Below are 19,068 nucleotides of genomic sequence, written 5' to 3'. Positions count from 1 at the left end.
GGTGCCTATGCGGGATCTGGCGTCGGTATTTCAACCGATGGGAACCCGTCCGGAGCCATTTTAACTACATCCCCATAATAATACGACCCTGGTTACTGTGCTTTATAATAAAAAAAAAAATGTTTTGCCAATAGAGACTAGTTCTTATTTAGGTGATCAGAGAACACAGTAAACAGGTACATTTTATTGCTACATACAAGTTTGTGTTATCACCTAGTATCTGACATGGACTGAATCTGTATAGCAGGGCTGGCCAAACCAGTCCTCGAGATCTACCAACAGTTCACATTTTCCAGACCACCTAGCTGGTGCACAGGTGTAGTCATTACTAATTAAGATGTGCTGCATTCATCCCTGACAATTCTACAGATCTCCAGGAGGCCTGGAAAACATGAACTGTTAGTAGATCTCGAGGACCGGTTTGGCCAGCCCTGCTGTATAGGATCTATGGGGGTCATTCCGAGTTGTTCGCTCGTTGCCGATTTTCGCTATATTGCGATTAGTCGCTTACTGCACATGCGCAAGGTTCGCAGAGCGCATGCGCTTAGTTCTTTTACACAAAAGTTAGGTATTTTACTCACGGCATAACAATGAATTTTCATCGTTCTGGTGATCGTACTGTGATTGACAGGAAGTGGGTGTTTCTGGGCGGAAACTGGCCGTTTTCTGGGCGTGTGCGAAAAACGCTGGCGTTTCTGGGAAAAACGCAGGAGTGTCTGAAGAAACGGGGGGGGGGGGTGTCTGGGCGAACGCTGGGTGTGTTTGTGACGTCAAACCAGGATCGAAACTGACTGAACTGATCGCAATGGCTGAGCAAGTCTGGAGCTACTCAGAAACTGCTAAGAATTTTCAATTCGCAATTCTGATAATCTTTCGTTCGCAATTCTGCTAAGCTAAGATACACTCCCAGAGGGCGGCGGCTTAGCGTGTGCAAAGCTGCTAAAAGCAGCTAGCGAGCGAACAACTCGGAATGAGGGCCAATGGCCCTCATTCCGAGTTGTTCGCTCGCAAGCTGCTTTTAGCAGCATTGCACACGCTAAGCCGCCGCCTACTGGGAGTGAATCTTAGCTTATCAAAATTGCGAACGAAAGATTCGCAATATTGCGAAAAGACTTCTCTGTGCAGTTTCTGAGTAGCTCGAGACTTACTCTTCCAGTGCGATCAGTTCAGTGCTTGTCGTTCCTAGTTTGACGTCACAAACACACCCAGCATTCGCCCAGACACTCCCCCGTTTCTCCAGCCACTCCCGCGTTTTTCCCAGAAACGGTAGCGTTTTTTCACACACTCCCATAAAACGGCCAGTTTCCGCCCAGAAACACCCACTTTCTGTCAATCACACTCCGAACACCAGAACGAAGAAAAAACCTCGTAATGCCATGAGTAAAATACCAATCTTCATAGCAAATTTACTTGGCGCAGTCGCAGTGCGAACATTGCGCATGCGCAATTAGCGGAAAATCACTGCGATGTAAAGAAAATTACCGAGCGAACAACTCGGAATGACCACCAATGTATGGTAGATGTGTCACCTCACCACTAGGGGGCCCAAAACACATGTACAGTAGCTTCCTTCCTAAACTCTTAACAGCAAGCATCACTGTATATTGCGGCTCTGGTATAAGATGTATGCTATTCAGTATTGTTCTTTATATGACACTAGGCATTGGGATGCCATTGCACCTATTTTACTGTTCTGTACTAAAATAAACAAGAATAAGTAGCAAACTGTCTCCCGTTCCCAAACGTTAGCATGTACAGGGGATGTAGCCCTTAAAGTTGATGTGTTGGGGGAATGTAATACGGTGTGAGAATCAGGAAGTGAGATTTTTTTTTCTTAAAGTAGCAATAATTGACATGGCAAAATCAACCTGGTTTTGCCATGTTAATGATTGCCACTTTAAGAACAACAGGAGAACTCTCACAAGATCTTCCACTTCCTGATTCTCACACCCTATTACATCCCCCCCCATAGTCTTCCTTGCCAGGAAGACAGTAGCAGCAAACAACAATGGGATTATTCTCAGACCCCTGTGGAAAGAGGCAGGGGAAGTAAGTAAAGTCGTGTGTACCAATAGCGGAATGGCCCAGGCGGCATCCAAGAAATGATTATACGAAACGTCTAAAGAGCAATTTTTAGAAGTTTTGCAATTAATTCAAAGCTTGACTTTCACAGTTGTAGCATTGCTGGATTAAGGGCCTAATTCAGACCTGATTGTAGATGTGCGAAAAAAACCGCACATCTACAATCATAATCTTTGACATGCGGGGGGACGCCCAGGACACAGGGCAAGTCCGCCCCACATGCCAGGTTTTGGGCCGCAGCGGCTGCAACCCGAACCAGCAACCAGGTCTGAATTAGGCCCCAAATACAGTTCCATGCAACATACACAGCCTTGTCAGTAGCCACAAGGAAATCTTTACCGCTTTATCGGTGGCAAGCTGATGCCACATGAACACATGCAAGCTGCCTTTTTGGAGCTGGGCAGATCTATGGTTCTAGTCTGGATCAAATTATTTCTGAATACACAGACACTGAGTCTACGGCTAACGCACAGGAGAGGCAAAGAAAATGATCTGTAAAATTATTTTTCTTTTACTAAAATACAAAATATACAAAAATGTAATTCCATCATCTTTTCACTCTTTTGGAATTGATTCAATTAGTTGTAAGCGCCACAAGACAATATGCTGTTGCATTGGCGTAGAAATGACACATCAATCCCCCCCCATTGCACCCTGTAATCGTAGATTACCCGGAGAGCAGTAACAGAACCAGAAAAAAGGTAGGGTACACATTATCATGTATACTCCCCTGGCTGCTTATTTTGAATCACTCTGCTGGGTATAGGTCAGAGCATAGACTCAGGTTGGTTGGTTCAACAAAGAAGAGCCACAAAATAAATGAAAGGGTGAGCATTAATGTCTTGGGGGGGAAATGTACCAAGGTAGCTGCCAGTCAGAAGCTAGCTGGTGCTTATTACATGTATTGTATAAACGTATAGATAGAAGCTGATTGGTGCAACTGCTCCACCTGTCTACTTTTTATATCAAACTTTGATACATTTCCCCCTTGCAGTCACAGGTACACAATAGGGACTGGTATTTGGGATTAGGTAAAACCCCCAGAACGCCAGACCAGACTGTCTCCTTGCAGCAAATCTGCTACTGTGGAGCTTGTAGGGTGCGTATCCATCCAGGAGGGGAGCTGTCTGTTACTGTCACCGAGGAGACAGGAAGGGTGAGATAACACCCTCCCTGTATGTTCCATTGGGGTGGATGGGGACACGCATATGACAGGGAGCCGGTCTGAAGTTTCCAAATTTTTGGGTTCTTACCCAATCCCCAGGACCAAGTAATTAAACTCCATGAGGAGCTAGTTTTCAAGGGTGTAGTACATCTTTGAATTCCACAGACCATGAGATCATCAGTAAGGCTAGTGTGTGTGTGCGTGCGTGCGTGCGTGTGTATAGATACACACACACACACACACACACACACACACACACACACACACACACACACACACACATCTTTATCTCCTCAATGTTCATAACGACACCTGTTGTGCACTGTGCTCCCTATACTCCCATTACTGTTGTCTCCACGGGAAGGGGACCTTTGCACTGCTCTCGGCAAGTCGGCAGCAGGGCCAGATTAACAATGGGACGGATGGAGCTACAGCTCCAGGCCTCCACATAAAAATAGGCCCATCATCATGGCAGCACAATGATCACTAGCCACCAGCTGGCCACATGGTCGGCCATAAATCATAACTATTAAGATTGCATTTGTATTTTTCTCACAAAATGATGCAATTTTACTATATTTTTACATATTTAGGGAGACATTGGCGCTGATACCCACACCCACACAGCATTGATCACACCTGCCCAGTTTCTCACAATAGGCCCTTGAACATTTTCAGCTCCAGGCCCATGTGGCCTTTAATCCGGCCCTGGTCGGCAGCAACAGGTGTACGCACGATAGGCCCAATCAGAACAGTACGGAACATGTGTACTGTTTACCTTGATAGACTAGACTTATTCGTAGGTAAGCATCGTTAATTAATACTTCTTTGGATTATTATCTATAAATATAGGTGAAAGAGCTATAAACTATTTTTTTAACTGGTTCATTTTTGTAGAGATTTCACAGTACCGAGGAGAAAATCTGCACTTGGTTGTGACAGTGCTGCGGCTGAAAGGGCGCTCACTATGAGAAGAAGAAGGTAGCCCGGACAGAGAGAACATCACCTCTTAGAAGACTGAGGGGCCCATTTATAATAGTATATATAGTAACACATGAATGTAAGAAGGAAAGACAGCAGCAGGTATCGGAGATATCTTCTGCAATTCCTCCATTGTCATCCGCAGCCGCATCACCCATAGGTTTCTGTGGGGGATGCAATGCTGCCAGATGTACCAATATCCGGAATGCAATGCATTCCCGTTATTAGTCACCGCGGCTACCTCACATTGTAGCCTATGGGCTACAAATTGCGATTGTAGCCAGCAGAGGGATCCCCGGAACCCTCCCCAAAAGTGGCCTCTGTGTTTGTGCGGTCTTAGCTGACTACTGACATGTGCAGCACCTCCGGCAGCTGTCACAGCACATTGCAGGGGCTGGCTCCTTTCGGGGCCCTTGTTCCTGTGGGTACAGGATACTACATCAAGCTGATAGGATCGCATATTACAGTGCGATCATAGGCAGTAAGATCCCGCTCAGATCACATTCAATCTGCGATCCATGATAAATGGGCCCTTGAGGGAGATATGCTTCTCAGCGTCACACAGAAACTCCGCAGCAGAGTTAGCGGTTAGATGTTAGGGTTAGGTCAGACACCCCCGGGAAAGGGGGTAAGGGTCAGACTGCGGGGGAAGGAAGGTTAGGGTTAGGCACCTCCTGGGGGTGGGTAGGTTCAGGCACTAAGGGGGGAGGTTAAGGTCAGGCTGTGGGAACAGATGGTTTGGGGGTAGGGGAGAACACCCCACACTCACCCCTGTCGGTCTTTCCATCAACGGGATCCCGGCGTCGGTATTATGACGGCCGGGATCACGTGTGCCGTCAATTCATACCAAACCCAGTAAGACAGATGGCAACAGACAATAGGGGTCATTCCGACTCGTTCGCAGTTTTTCGCTGTGGTGCGAACGGGTGCGGAATGCGCATGCGCGGCGGCCGCTGTGCGCGTCATTGCCCGGCGACCCGTTACGTTGCGGCTACCGACGGAAGCGGTCGCAGCGGCGAGCGCTAAGAAGATTGACAGGAAGGAGGCGTGGATGGGCAGATCTGGACCGTTGGAGCCGTTTTCGGGGAGTGGTGATTAAAACGCAGGCGTGTCCAGCAGAACGGAGGGCGGAGGTGTGACGTCAAAGCCGGGCCCATCATCGCTGGATCCATCGCACAGGGTAAGTATGTCCAGCCCTAGTCTACTTCTGCTTGATTTTTTTTTTTAGCTTAACAGGGCTGCACAAGCGATCGCAGCCCTGCTAAGCTAAAATACACTCACCCATAGGCGTGGACTATTGATTGCAGCTAAAAGTTGCTGGCTGCGATCAACTCGGAATGACCACCAATGAACGCGTGCATTTCCCAGAGTTCCCTCAGTGTGTACTGTTACAAGAAAAGGTCTCAACCACACCGGTCTGTACGGCATCCAAAATGTTATTTTACGCGAACTCCAACTTTTCAAAGGCAAAACTCTAGGGACATTTCATTTGAGACAGAACTGAAATACTTTTGGGAGGACTGAACCTGATCCAAGTGGGGGAAGAGTATGACTGTAGCAAACAACTAAACAGGAATTCTTTCACAGTGAAGTGGAAAAGTTTGGGAATTTTTTTTTTTACCGGCATTAAAAATAGCCTTTTGCACGCATATTGTCTGCATTAGCAAGCAGCACTCCCCCCTGCACTGTTCCACTCCCCTCCCATTTCCTCCTGCAGGACCCTCACCTACTGATTCCTTTTCATATGAGCACTTCCCTGACCAGCCCCCATATACCGCTGACTGCACTCACTGACACAGTGCTGGGCTGACAGGAGGGAGCAACACACAGATCAGGGACTGAGCCTGGAGACTGCAGAGGGGGATTACTGTGTAGTGCATGGTGCTGTGGAGAAATACAGAGGAGCAGCAATAACACCCCTATCTCAGCTTCCCAGCAGTACTCTCCCAGCCCCTCTGCTTTGCTGTGTGTGTGTGCCAGCTCTCTGCCTCACCCTTTACATCCACACAGAGGTAAGTGTGGGGACATATGTCTTATGCCCTGTTAGGTATTGATGCTACATCTCCCAGGGAGTGTCAGTGTACAGGAGGGTAAGGGTGCATTGGATAGCTGAATACATGATTAGGTTTGCAAAGTCTGCTCAGTTTATCTATCAGTTAGGTGTAATACTAGTAACACAATATATTTTGCACGCAAGTGACTTGAAAACAATGTACAATGGATCCAGCATTGGGTGCCCCACTTCTCATTATAACAGTTTGTCATTGATTTTACTGACAGCAGTAAATTCAATCTACTGACAGCTAGAAGTTTTACTGACACTTTATGTAAATCCTAGCTAGGCACTGGAGTGGAAGAGCTGGTGAGGGTTATGTAGCTACACCAAGCTAGGGCAACATGTAGCTCTCCGGTGGCTGAGGAACTACAAGTCCCAGCATACCTCCTGTAGTTCCACAACACATGGAGAGCCACGTGTAATATAAATACAGGTTGAGTATCCCATATCCAAATATTCCGAAATACGGATTTTTTTGAGTGAGAGTGAGATAGTGAAATCTTTGTTTTCTGTGGCTCAATGTACTCAAACTTTGTTTAATACACAAAGTTATTAAAATATTGTATTAAATGACCTTCAGGCTGTTTGTATAAGGTGTATATGGAACATAAATGAATTGTGTGTATGTACACATACTTTGTTTAATGCACAAAGTTATTAAAAATATTGGCTAAAATTTCTTTCAGGCTGTGTGTATAAGGGTATATGTAACATAAATGCATTCTGTGCTTAGACTTGGGTCCCATCGCAATGATATCTCATTATGGTATGCAATTATTCCAAAATACGGAAAAATCCGATATCCAAAATACCTCTGGTCCCAAACATTTTGGATAAGGGATACTCAACCTGTATATATATATTATTTTTTTTTCTTTTACTGACTGTCTTTAAACGTACTGATAATTGTCAACCGTGATTATAAGATCATTTAAGTCTGCATCTTTATAGATGTTTCCAAAACTGGAATTTGTGAAGCTGGAAGTGAGTTAGGTGACGTATTTGTTTCCAGACTTTTGTGCAAGTTTTCTTTGGGATGAAGGATGATTTGTTTTGTTCTTAGTGTTACGTTTTCGTTGACTATTGTATCCAAGAGATTACTGCCAATCTAGGCACAGTTCTGGACCAATTGATGGTGTTACGGTGATTGGCTAAAATCAGACTTTCCATGCAGAGATGTGAATTTTTGGTAAACAAATCTTGCAATTAAACAGGAGCTATGTTGTCGTCGTTGGGAATGTATGTCTGGAAGGCGTTAGAGCACTTTCTTGCTGTCACTTAGAACCGTATTCGGGTAGTATGGATGGTATAATGGTTAGCATTACTGCCTCACAGCACTGAGGTCATGGGTTCAATTCCCACTATGGCCTTAACTGTGTGGAGTTTGTATATTCTCCCCGTACTTGCGTGGGTTTCCTCCGGGTTCTCCGGTTTCCTCCCACAAACCAAAAATATACTGGTAGGTTAATTGGCACCCAACAAAATTAACCGTAGCATGTGTGTGCGTGTACATGTGGTAGGGAACATAGATTGTAAGCTCCACTGGGGCAGGGACTGATGTGAATGGCCAATTATTCTCTGTACAGCGCTGTGGAATATGTGTGCGCTATATAAATAACTGGTAATAAATAAATAATATTCGGAGGTGCTCACAGCCGCGTATTTGGATGCAGCAGATCTGCAAAACTTTGTTAATGACACAGCTGCTGGGATTTGTACAAAGACGCCCACTAAGGGCAACTCTGGTCTGCGGCTGCGTACAAAGACGCAATATCAGTCGCACCATCGGACCTCTGGGCTTCTCAGAATGTCCGTTGTAAGTAAGCCACCAGAGCCTTTATAACTGCACATGAAGATGCAGTCACAGGCTGAGGTACGCCCCCAAAACGGCCGCGACACACCTACGTTTGACTCACTTCACCGTTTACCTTCCCCAAACTCTAAATGACTGCCAGTATGTGTCCAAATTTGCACTGCGACCGGGACACATGCGCAGAACAACAGATCGCTCAGCTGCGCAAACATCAGCATTGCCAACACTTTGCATCAGACTCTGAATCAGACCCTTAGCGATAAACACTCAAGCTGACTATCTCTCAGTGTCTGGGCCATTGAGTAACAAAGTGTTATGTTTACTTAGAACACTTGTGCCTGTGCTTTGTTTGTGAGTGGATGTTGGTCATTTTGTCAAGAATGCAGCAAAAAAAAAAAGATTTTTGGACAAGTAATGCAGAAATTCCTCAGCTTGGAAACACTACTAGATGCTAACTCAAGTCATCTGATCCTAACAACATGGTATTTAATAAATGGAACTAATGAGAAAATATTATTAGTGTGACATGCTGTGATGTGAAATCCATGCTTACTCCCACACACCCAGGGCTGTAAAATCATGTCTACTCTCTTGCTGGTACCGTGAGTCGGAACGCATCACCAAGATCAGAAATCGGGATCATACCTGCTGTGGCTTTTCTCATAAAGGCATTTATTGGGGTATATAGCTAATATACAATTGCCCCCTCACTGAGCAAATGTTATAAATTACCCTGTGGACTGGGACAAGGAGGTAGCAAAGTGGAAGGAGGTTGTGGTGATTCCAACACATCACCACAGTCGTCCCTTCATAACAAATGGGCCTTATCCTGTTTATGACCCCTCTTTTCCCTTATATTTTGCAATGTAATAATTTTATTTTAAATTGACTTAAACATTGACCCTTAACGCTGACAAAGCAGCGATGTCACATTTTGGTGTCCTTCCCGTGCTTCAAAGTCATGTACGTGGCTTTGTTTCTGTGTTGAAACCGTTTAATCTGATTCTATCTCTTGGTGGATCATCTCCTATATAATGGCCCAGAAGTGACTAAAAAGCTAACTTCAGCCTCGTCAGAGTGACTGTGTGTATAACGCTGGGCGTGGCTAGGAGCTCTCATTGGGTTAGCAGCAGGTCTATTACACCTAGTCCACAGCTGATTGGGCGAGAAACGCCCTCCCACACAGGTTACATCTAATGGGAGCCTGTGTGTTCCCAGAGCAGGATTAACAATGGGGCTGATGGAGCTGCAGCTCCAGGTCCACACCTCAAAATAGGCCCACTGCATCTGCAGCAACATACCCTCCAACAATTTACACACAAAAATCGGTACAAAATAGAAAAAGGGGGCATGGCCACGGGTAAAGTAGACGGATCACGACCCTTTTCCTATACTTTCAATGGAAGTTTGGAGAGCCAAAAATCAGCACAGACCATAAAAAAAGGTACTGTACCTGCCAAAAAGGTACAGCTGGAGGGAATGCCACTGCATCTGCAGCAAGTCTCTGCGCTGTAGATGGGGGGGGGGAATCCTTTTAATGCAGCGTCCTATGTCCTGCTGCCAGTCCGCCTGCCCCCTCCGGCATCAACAATCCCCACTCCCTAGACGCGGCGCAGGTGGAACAAAAGCTGCTGCGGCTACCGGCATAGATGTGTATGAAAGTGGTGCAGCGGAAGGCTTTCAGAGCCCTCCTTGCAACGCATACTCTCTGAGCCCCGGAGCCTCCTCTGCGCGTGATGTCACAGAAGTGTCTCCCCGCCACACCCGCGCCCAGATCCCCAGAGGCCCTGACTCAGCGACACAGCACCTGGGCTGCCGGCCTGGGTGACCCGTGATGGCTACTGTAACGGAGTGAGTGATATCGCAGAGGGTAATGTCTGGACGCTGAATCAATGTAAAAGGTGACAGTGCTGTGCAGTGCAGTGGGTGTGCATTGTCACTGACACTGCACAGCACTCTCACCTTTTACATTGATTCTGCGAGTCAGTCAGTTCTGCCAGCCAGTCACTATTGTTAGCGCCGTTGTCCCAACGCGCCGCATTACAGGGAGTAGACGCATTAAATAAACTACAGCTCCCAGCAGCCCTTAGCGCCGAAGCATTCCGGCGCTAAGGCCTGCTGGGAACTGTAGTTTATTGAGTGCATCTTCTTCCCTGTAACGCGGCGCGTTGGGACATCGGCGCTAACAATAGTGACTGGCTGCTTGGCTGCTGTGCGATTCTCCGGGAGAGTCACTGCCAAAGGGAGGACAGCAGGAGGAGAAGCAGTAGAAGCATTACCCACTCCACCCCCACTCGCAGTACCTCCACCACCCGTAGTGGCACCGGACCCCCTCCCCCACCCGAAGCACCTCCAGACCCACCCCTCCTCCACCCCGCAACCGCTCCTCCCTCACGGTGACTCCGGACCCCCAGCCGCGGCACCCACACCTGTCCCTCCCCCACCCACTGCACCAGCCCCTCCACCAGCCACGGTATTGCCGCAACCGCCCCTCCCCCACCTGCGGCACCCCCGGATCCCCTCCCCCACCTGGGTCTCCTACGCACCCACCACTCCCCCAACCACAGCACCTACTAGGTGATTCATCAGGCCCTGCGTATGCTGTTCACGCCGTTGCAAGGGGCTACGACCCCTTAACCATCGCACGCCCTATGTCCGTGCAATATTTAACCACTCACACAATTATGGTTGGAGGTAATACTCCATATAATACAAATATTGCACGCCACAAGGGCGTGCAAGGGTTAAGGGGGCGTAGCCCCTTACAACGGTGTGAAGAGAGCCCGTAGGGCGCGATGAATCACCTACTTTCATATCTTATTGGTAAATTGGGTTTACAATCCATGGTACAGTTTATGAATAAGCTTATAAATGAACCGCTTATAAATGAACATCATTCGTTACTGGGATTTTAAGTACATTATTGTTTGATAAAATATAATAGATTAGGAATTGAGGAAGTTTAATACATAATTATATTAGAAACAGGGGAGTAAGTTCATCCCAGTTGCCCGGAGGCAAGTTGGAGTTTCGTGAACCCCCCATGACTGACAAGGGAAAACATAATGTGTCTATGTGTATATATATATATATATATATATATATATATAATGTGTGTGTGTGTGTGTGTGTGTATATATATATATATATATGTGTGTGTGTGTGTGTGTGTGTGTGTGTGTATATATATATATATATATATATATATATATATATATATATATATATATATATACCCGCAGTAAATTGGCAGGGCTCCAGCTATACTGTTGACAATAACCGGAGGATCACGTTCAGACTCCCGAGATTCAGCCGTCTACAGCATGCAGAATCAGCGATCACCGGTGGGTCCCATCTGATAATCCAGCAGTAGCAGTGGGTACACCATCTGCAGGCTGAGCAGTACCAGACAAGAGCTGTCCTGTACCCTATTACATGTGTTATGAGGGCTCCTGGGATAGAGCCAATTGACTATGCATCAGTAGCAGCTGCGCTACAGAGGTCCATCACACTTGAATAACACTGTGAACCACACAGGTGCTGCTGTATATGCAGGTGCTCCTTCAAGAGCCCGGGGGCAGGCGTCTCCATTGCCTCTGGGAGTTACACCTCTGATTAGAACACTGTTCATTATAATAGCAGTTGGGTTGCAAAAAGAGGATCATTAGAACCTGTTTAAGGATGGGTACTGGGTAGTTAAAGTGTGCCCATGGCAACCAATCAGCACTGAAGTAACATCTATAATTTGCATACTATAAAATTATACAGAGCTGCTGATTGGTTGATGGAGCCACTTCTCCACTGGGCTCACTTCTCCACTCTTATCACTGCTTAGTAAATGTCCCCCACAGTAAGGAGATAAAGGGCAATTCTTGGGCGAGAGGTGAAGGTGGCTTCACTGGGTACAGGAGAGTGCAGCATGGATCCTGCAGAGCTTGGTTGTGGAGCAGATCGGATTAGATCTGGGTAATTGATTATGTGTATGGCGGTGACGATTAGCCCAGCTGAAGAGGTGGGTTGTGCGTTACCACTGGACATCCTGTAGGTGTCCACCATGGCAGGAAATCCTCACCACTCCGCTTTAGTATACAGATGAGGCACTTAGTGACTACAATTCCTAAATGTAAGAGGAGAATAATGGGAGTGGTAGTATGACAGTTGGAGGGGCATGACTTGCAGCGCTGTTAAACTACGCAGTGTTTTGGTTGAGCAAAAAACGTATGTTTTCAACTAGATGGAAGATCACGTTTTATGGGTGGTGGTGCAGCTAAATTTACAAGCTAACCACATAACCAGTGACTAAGCTCATTATCTAATAAAACTGTCACTCAGATGGAAATGCAGACACTGAGAAGGGAAGGGGGTGTGAGAGAGGATGTTTAGTACTAGCTGTTCCCTCTCTAGAGTGCCTGAATTTGGTGCATTGGCTCTGAGATAATGATGACATCATCTTAATTATCCTGTCTGCTCTCTACACACTCTACAGTCCCAAATGCACAGCTACCCTATGGGGTCTGTTTACTAAGCCTTGGATGGAGATAAAGTAGACTGAGATAAAGTACCAGCCAGTCAGCTGTTATGTAGCCCAAACACTTGTGACATATGGCATACAATCCTTTGATTTCGACCGCATCTGTGAGAGAAATCGAAGGCTTGTATGCACATTTAATGGTGCCCATACACTTGTGCGATGCCCCGCAATGCGACATCGCGGGGCATCGCATGGGCAGTTCAGGTGCAATGAAATCGCACCTGAACTGCCAAAGTGGTTACCATGTGATCATGCGATAGATCGCATGGTAATCACGTGATGGGCATGTCACCGCCGAGTGGAAGCGGCGAGGCCGCTCCCGGCGGGTGCCCATCGCACATCGCAGTGCGATATAATGCATGTGTTAAAAAACCACATGCAATCGCACTGCGATGCGAGAAATATTATGTGCAGCACATACTATCTTGAGATGCAAGATTCGACCGGCGTGCCCGCGTATCGCGTCGCAAGGTACCTAAAATGTGCATAAAATCCTGCGATTTATCTCACAGATGCGGTCAAAATCGAAGATTAGCACTTAATATCTTACAAGTGTATGGGCACCATAAGGTACCATGTGACGCAATGCGTGGGCACGCCGCTCGAATATCGCGTCTCATGATAGTATGTGCTGCACTTAATATTTATCGCATCGCAGTGCGATCGCATGTGTTTTTAAAAACACATGCGATATATCGCACTGCGATGCGCGATAGGTACTCGCCGGGGCCACTCCCACTCAGCGGTGATGTGCCCATCACGTGATTACCATGCGATTGATCGCATGGTAATCACTTTGGCAGTTCAGGTGCGATTTCATCGCACCTGAACTGCCAGTGCGATGCCCCACGATGTCGCGACGCGGGGCATCGCACAAGTGTATGGACACCATAAGTTCTACATAGCAGTTAGGAGCTGATTGGCTGGAACTTTATCTCTGTCCACTTTATCTCCATCCACTCCTATGGCTATATGCTCAGGGTCCTAAATTGTCATACATTGTTTTGTTTGTTTGATTGTTTTATTATTGCATCTATGTTTTAAATTATTCATGAAGCTGGATATAATTAACTACTGCAGTTTGTGATGTTTGAGATTTTGTTCTATACAAGCTACGAGTATCAAATATTGTAAAATTGATTCTAATAACAACATTATCTTTGGCTTAGAGAATAAGCAACGGTGAAGGGCTTTGTTTTTGGAAAAATGGTATATGACCCCCATGCTGCTAGCCTGGGGCCAGAGGCTACATTTAACCCCCTCCCCCCCCCCCCCCCCCCCCCCACCACCACCACCACCACCACCACCACTACTGAGTTTTGTGGAAGGTTATAAAATGTGCCCTATAATAATACATACATATATCATTATCATGACACGTGCGATTTCTTCATACTTTATAACTAAAATGGAGTTATAGTGAAACTGTCGTTTTATATAAGGTGATGTGTTTGATACTCATTAATGCTGATAATATTTTTGTGGTTGGTTTTATACTCGGGTTGCTATGCTATGTCTGGCTTAATAAATATAATGTAAGCCTCATTTCAAAATGTCCTTAGGGTAACACTACCTAAAAGGATTGCACAATGGTTTTTTCTGATAACGATGGCGCCATGGATGTGTATAAGCTGGTTCTGTGTCCTGGTAACCATGGCGCCGTGGATGTGTGTAAGCTGGTTCTGTATTCTAGTAACCATGGCACAGTGGATGTGTGTAAGCTGGTTCTGTGTCCTGGCAACCGTGATGCCGTGGATGTGTGTAAGCTGGTTCTGTGTTCTGGTAACCATGGCACCGTGGATGTGTGTAAGCTGGTTCTGTATTCTGGTAACCATCGGGCCATGGATGTGTGTAAGCTGGTTCTGTGTTCTGGTAACCATGGCACCGTGGATGTGTGTAAGCTGGTTCTGTATTCTGGTAACCATCGTGCCATGGATGTGTGTAAGCTGGTTTTGTGTTCTGGTAACCATGGCACCGTGGATGTGTGTAAGCTGGTTTTGTGTTCTGGTAACCATGGCACCGTGGATGTGTGTAAGCTGGTTCTGTGTCCTGGCAACCATGATGCCGTGGATGTGTGTAAGCTGGTTCTGTGTTCTGGTAACCATGGTGCCGTGGATGTGTGTAAGCTGGTTTTGTGTTCTGGTAACCATGGCACCGTGGATGTGTGTAAGCTGGTTCTGTGTTCTGGTAACCATGGTGCTGTGGATGTGTGTAAGCTGGTTCTGTGTTCTGGTAACCATGGTGCTGTGGATGTGTGTAAGCTGGTTCTGTGTTCTGGTAACCATGGTGCTGTGGATGTGTGTAAGCTGGTTCTGTGTCCTGGTAACCATGGCGCTGTGGATGTGTGTAAGCTGGTTCTGTGTTCTGGTAACCATGGTGCTGTGGATGTGTGTAAGCTGGTTCTGTGTTCTGGTAACCATGACGCCGTGGATGTGTGTAAGCTGGTTCTGTGTTCTGGTAACCATGGCGCTGTGGATGTGTGTAAGCTGGTTCTGTGTTCTGGTAACCATGGCGCTGTGGATGTGTGTAAGCTGGTTCTGTGTTCTGGTAACCATGGCGCTGTGGATGTGTGTAAGCTGGTTCTGTGTTCTGGTAACCATGGCGCTGTGGATGTGTGTAAGCTGGTTCTGTGTTCTGGTAACCATGGCGCTGTGGATGTGTGTAAGCTGGTTCTGTGTCTACTGCAGTTTGTGATGTTTGAGATTTTTTTCTATACAAGCTACGAGTATCAAATATTGTAAAATTGATTCTAATAACAACATTATCTTTGGCTTAGAGAATAAGCAACGGTGAGGGGCTTTGTTTTTGGAAAAGTGGTATATGACACCCATGCTGCTAGCCTGGGACCAGAGGCCACTTGTAACCCCCCCCCCCCCCCGTAAGTAACCAAGGCGCCGTGGCTGTGTGTAAGCTGATACTGTTTCTAAGTAACCTGGTTCTGTGTCTAAGTAACCTTGGCGCCGTGGATGTGTGTAAGCTGGTACTCTGTCTAGGTAACCTTGGCGCCGTGGATGTGTGTAAGCTGGTACTCTGCCTAAGTAACCTTGGCACCGTGGATGTGTGTAAGCTGGTACTCTGTCTAAGTAACCTTGGCACCGTGGATGTGTGTAAGCTGGTACTGTATCTAAGAAACCTTGGCGCCGTGGATGTGTGTAAGCTGATACTGTTTCTAAGTAACCTGGTTCTGTGTCTAAGTAACCTTGGCGCCGTGGATGTGTGTAAGCTGGTACTCTGCCTAAGTAACCTTGGCACTGTGGATGTGTGTAAGCTGGCACTGTATCTAAGAAACCTTGGCGCCGTGGATGTGTGTAAGCTGGTACTCTGTCTAAGTAACCTTGGTGCCGTGGATGTGTGTAAGCTGGTACTCTGTCTAGGTAACCTTGGCGCCGTGGATGTGTGTAAGCTGGTACTCTGTCTAAGTAACCTTGGTGCCGTGGATGTGTGTAAGCTGGTACTCTGTCTAGGTAACCTTGGCGCCGTGGATGTGTGTAAGCTGGTACTCTGTCTAAGTAACCTTGGCGCCGTGGATGTGTGTAAGCTGGTACTCTGCCTAAGTAACCTTGGCACTGTGGATGTGTGTAAGCTGGCACTGTATCTAAGTAACCTTGGCGCCGTGGATGTGTGTAAGCTGGTACTCTGTCTAAGTAACCTTGGCGCCGTGGATGTGTGTAAGCTGGTACTCTGTCTAAGTAACCTTGGCGCCGTGGATGTGTGTAAGCTGGTACTCTGTCTAAGTAACCTTGGCGCCGTGGATGTGTGTAAGCTGGTACTCTGTCTAAGTAACCTTGGCGCCGTGGATGTTTGTAAGCTGGTACTGTATCTAAGTAACCTTGGCGCCGTGGATGTGTGTAAGCTGGTACTGTGTCTAAGTAACCTTGGCGCCGTGGATGTGTGTAAGCTGGTACTGTGTCTAAGTAACCTTGGCGCCGTGGATGTGTGTAAGCTGGTACTGTGTCTAAGTAACCTTGGCGCCGTGGATGTGTGTAAGCTGGTTCTGTGTCTAAGTAACCTTGGTGCCGTGGATGTGTGTAAGCTGGTTCTGTGTCTAAGTAACCTTGGCGCCGTGGATGTGTGTAAGCTGGTTCTGTGTCCTGGTAATCATGGCGCCATGGATGTGTGTAAGCTGGTTCTGTAACTGTGTGTCAGGAGTTTTTATGCTTACTTCTACAAATTGCTGGTTACATTTCCTCTTTACAGCAGTAAATAAATGCAAGAAAAGTGTGTTCTTTGTAGATGTGATATGTGTTACTATGCAAAAGACTGAGGGGCCCGTTTATCATTGATCACATATGCAATGTGATCTGGGTGCAATATTAGCGCCCAGGATCACATTGCAATCTGTGATCATATGGGTTGGATGTATTATTCAGCACCCGCAGGGACCCGTCCCTGTGATGTGCTGTGAGGACTACCGGGGGTTTCCGGGCACATGCGGCCCCCACTGACCACACAAGTGCAAAGGACACACATAATATATAAATATAAATAGATATAGATAGATATATATATATATATAGATATATATTGATAAGGGATGTTTATCTCTGATAAGCGCTAATAAAGGGGTCCTTTGGATAAATAGTTCCCACAATCTTTTAAAGTAGAATTTGTCCACAATACCAAAATGTTGCATATTACTGTCCTTTTCCCATGGCTTGGATTTTGTTATGGTACAATCTCCTGGGTCCCCATTTTGTAGCTTTCTAGAAGGGCAGTAATTAATCACTTGTCCCTTTGGCACTGCAGGGCTCTGAGACACTTCTTACACGGTCCATGTGTTCCATATTGAAGCAGGATCATATGTGCAGCACATGTTTTCCATAAGTCAGACACCTCCAAGACACATCTGGCTGTCTGTGTGTCTCAGGATTGTGTTGCGTACTTGCCATCAGTGTAAGTGTTTTCCCCACGACCTCTCCAGGTCTGCTTGGTAACCACCCCAGATCTGTGAATACAGAGGGAACATAAAGTCCCTCTCATCTAGTAGCCGACATGGAATCGCACAGATCTGTGACCATGAAGTAGATGCACTGCTTACAGCTGGAGCGGGATGTGTGTGATTCATATACGGCGCCTTCAGAGGGTTGAAGACTGACCCCTAGGACTCCCCCCACTGCTCTCACTGTCACACATATTAGGCACATGGAGAGCTATGCTGCACTGCAGGTGGCAGACCCCGTCCCTTACCACCCATGAATGAGGCTTTGAAGCTACTGTTTAGATATGACACTATGTTTATGTTTTTAGATGTTTGCTATTTGGAAACCAAGTGTTTTCTTGTATAAACCACTCTACAGTGAAAACAATAATATTTTCTCTAACGTCCTAGTGGATGCTGGGGACTCCGTAAGGACCATGGGGAATAGACGGGCTCCGCAGGAGACTGGGCACTCTAAAGAAAGATTTAGTACTACCTGGTGTGCACTGGCTCCTCCCTCTATGCCCCTCCTCCAGACCTCAGTTATAATCTGTGCCCGGCCAGAGCTGGGTGCTTTTAGTGAGCTCTCCTGAGCTTGCTAATAAGAAAGTATTTTAGTTAGGTTTTTTTATTTTCAGAGAGCTTCTGCTGGCAACAGACTCTCTGCTACGTGGGACTGAGGGGAGAGAAGCAAACCTACTAACTGCGGCTAGGTTGCGCTTCTTAGGCTACTGGACACCATTAGCTCCAGAGGGATCGAACACAGGACCTGACCTTGTCGTCCGTTCCCGGAGCCGCGTCGCCGTCCCCCTCGCAGAGCCAGAAGTCAGAAGCTGGCAGAAGCAAGAAGACATCGAAATCGGCGGCAGAAGACTCCTGTCTTCACATGAGGTAGCGCACAGCACTGCAGCTGTGCGCCATTGCGCCCACACTACCCACACACTCCGGTCACTGTAGGGTGCAGGGCGCAGGGGGGCGCCCTGGGCAGCAATTAGGATACCTCTTGGCAAAAAGACACATATATACAGCTGGGCACTGTATATATGTACGAGCCCCCGCCATTTTATTACACAGACCCGGGACAGAAGCCCGCCGCTGAGGGGGCGGGGCCTTCTCAGCACTAACCAGCGCCATTTCTCTATCGTCCTAGTGGATGCTGGGGTTCCTGAAAGGACCATGGGGAATAGCGGCTCCGCAGGAGACAGGGCACAAAAAGTAAAGCTTTAGGATCAGGTGGTGTGCACTGGCTCCTCCCCCTATGACCCTCCTCCAAGCCAGTTAGATTTTTGTGCCCGGCCGAGAAGGGTGCAATCTAGGTGGCTCTCCTAAAGAGCTGCTTAGGAAAGTTTAGCTTAGGTTTTTTATTTTACAGTGAGTCCTGCTGGCAACAGGATCACTGCAACGAGGGACTTAGGGGAGAAGAAGTGAACTCACCTGCGTGCAGGATGGATTGGCTTCTTGGCTACTGGACATCAGCTCCAGAGGGACGATCACAGGTACAGCCTGGATGGTCACCGGAGCC

At 47.0% G+C, this 19,068-nt stretch overlaps 1 protein-coding gene across 1 annotated transcript in view; it reads left to right on the top strand.

Moving 5' to 3' along the window:
- Positions 1-6,157: 6,157 nt before the first annotated feature.
- Positions 6,158-19,068, top strand: part of LOC134966080 (tetraspanin-4-like) — a 160,042-nt gene continuing 147,131 nt past the window's right edge. Inside the window, exon 1 of the mRNA XM_063942552.1 lies at positions 6,158-6,240. The gene's annotated coding sequence lies outside the window, so the exon portion shown is untranslated. The remainder of the gene's footprint in view (positions 6,241-19,068) is intronic.

Source organism: Pseudophryne corroboree, chromosome 10 (assembly GCF_028390025.1).
Source record: "Pseudophryne corroboree isolate aPseCor3 chromosome 10, aPseCor3.hap2, whole genome shotgun sequence".
NCBI classification, from domain to species: Eukaryota; Metazoa; Chordata; class Amphibia; order Anura; family Myobatrachidae; genus Pseudophryne; species Pseudophryne corroboree.
This window is presented reverse-complemented; position numbering and strand designations above follow the sequence as displayed.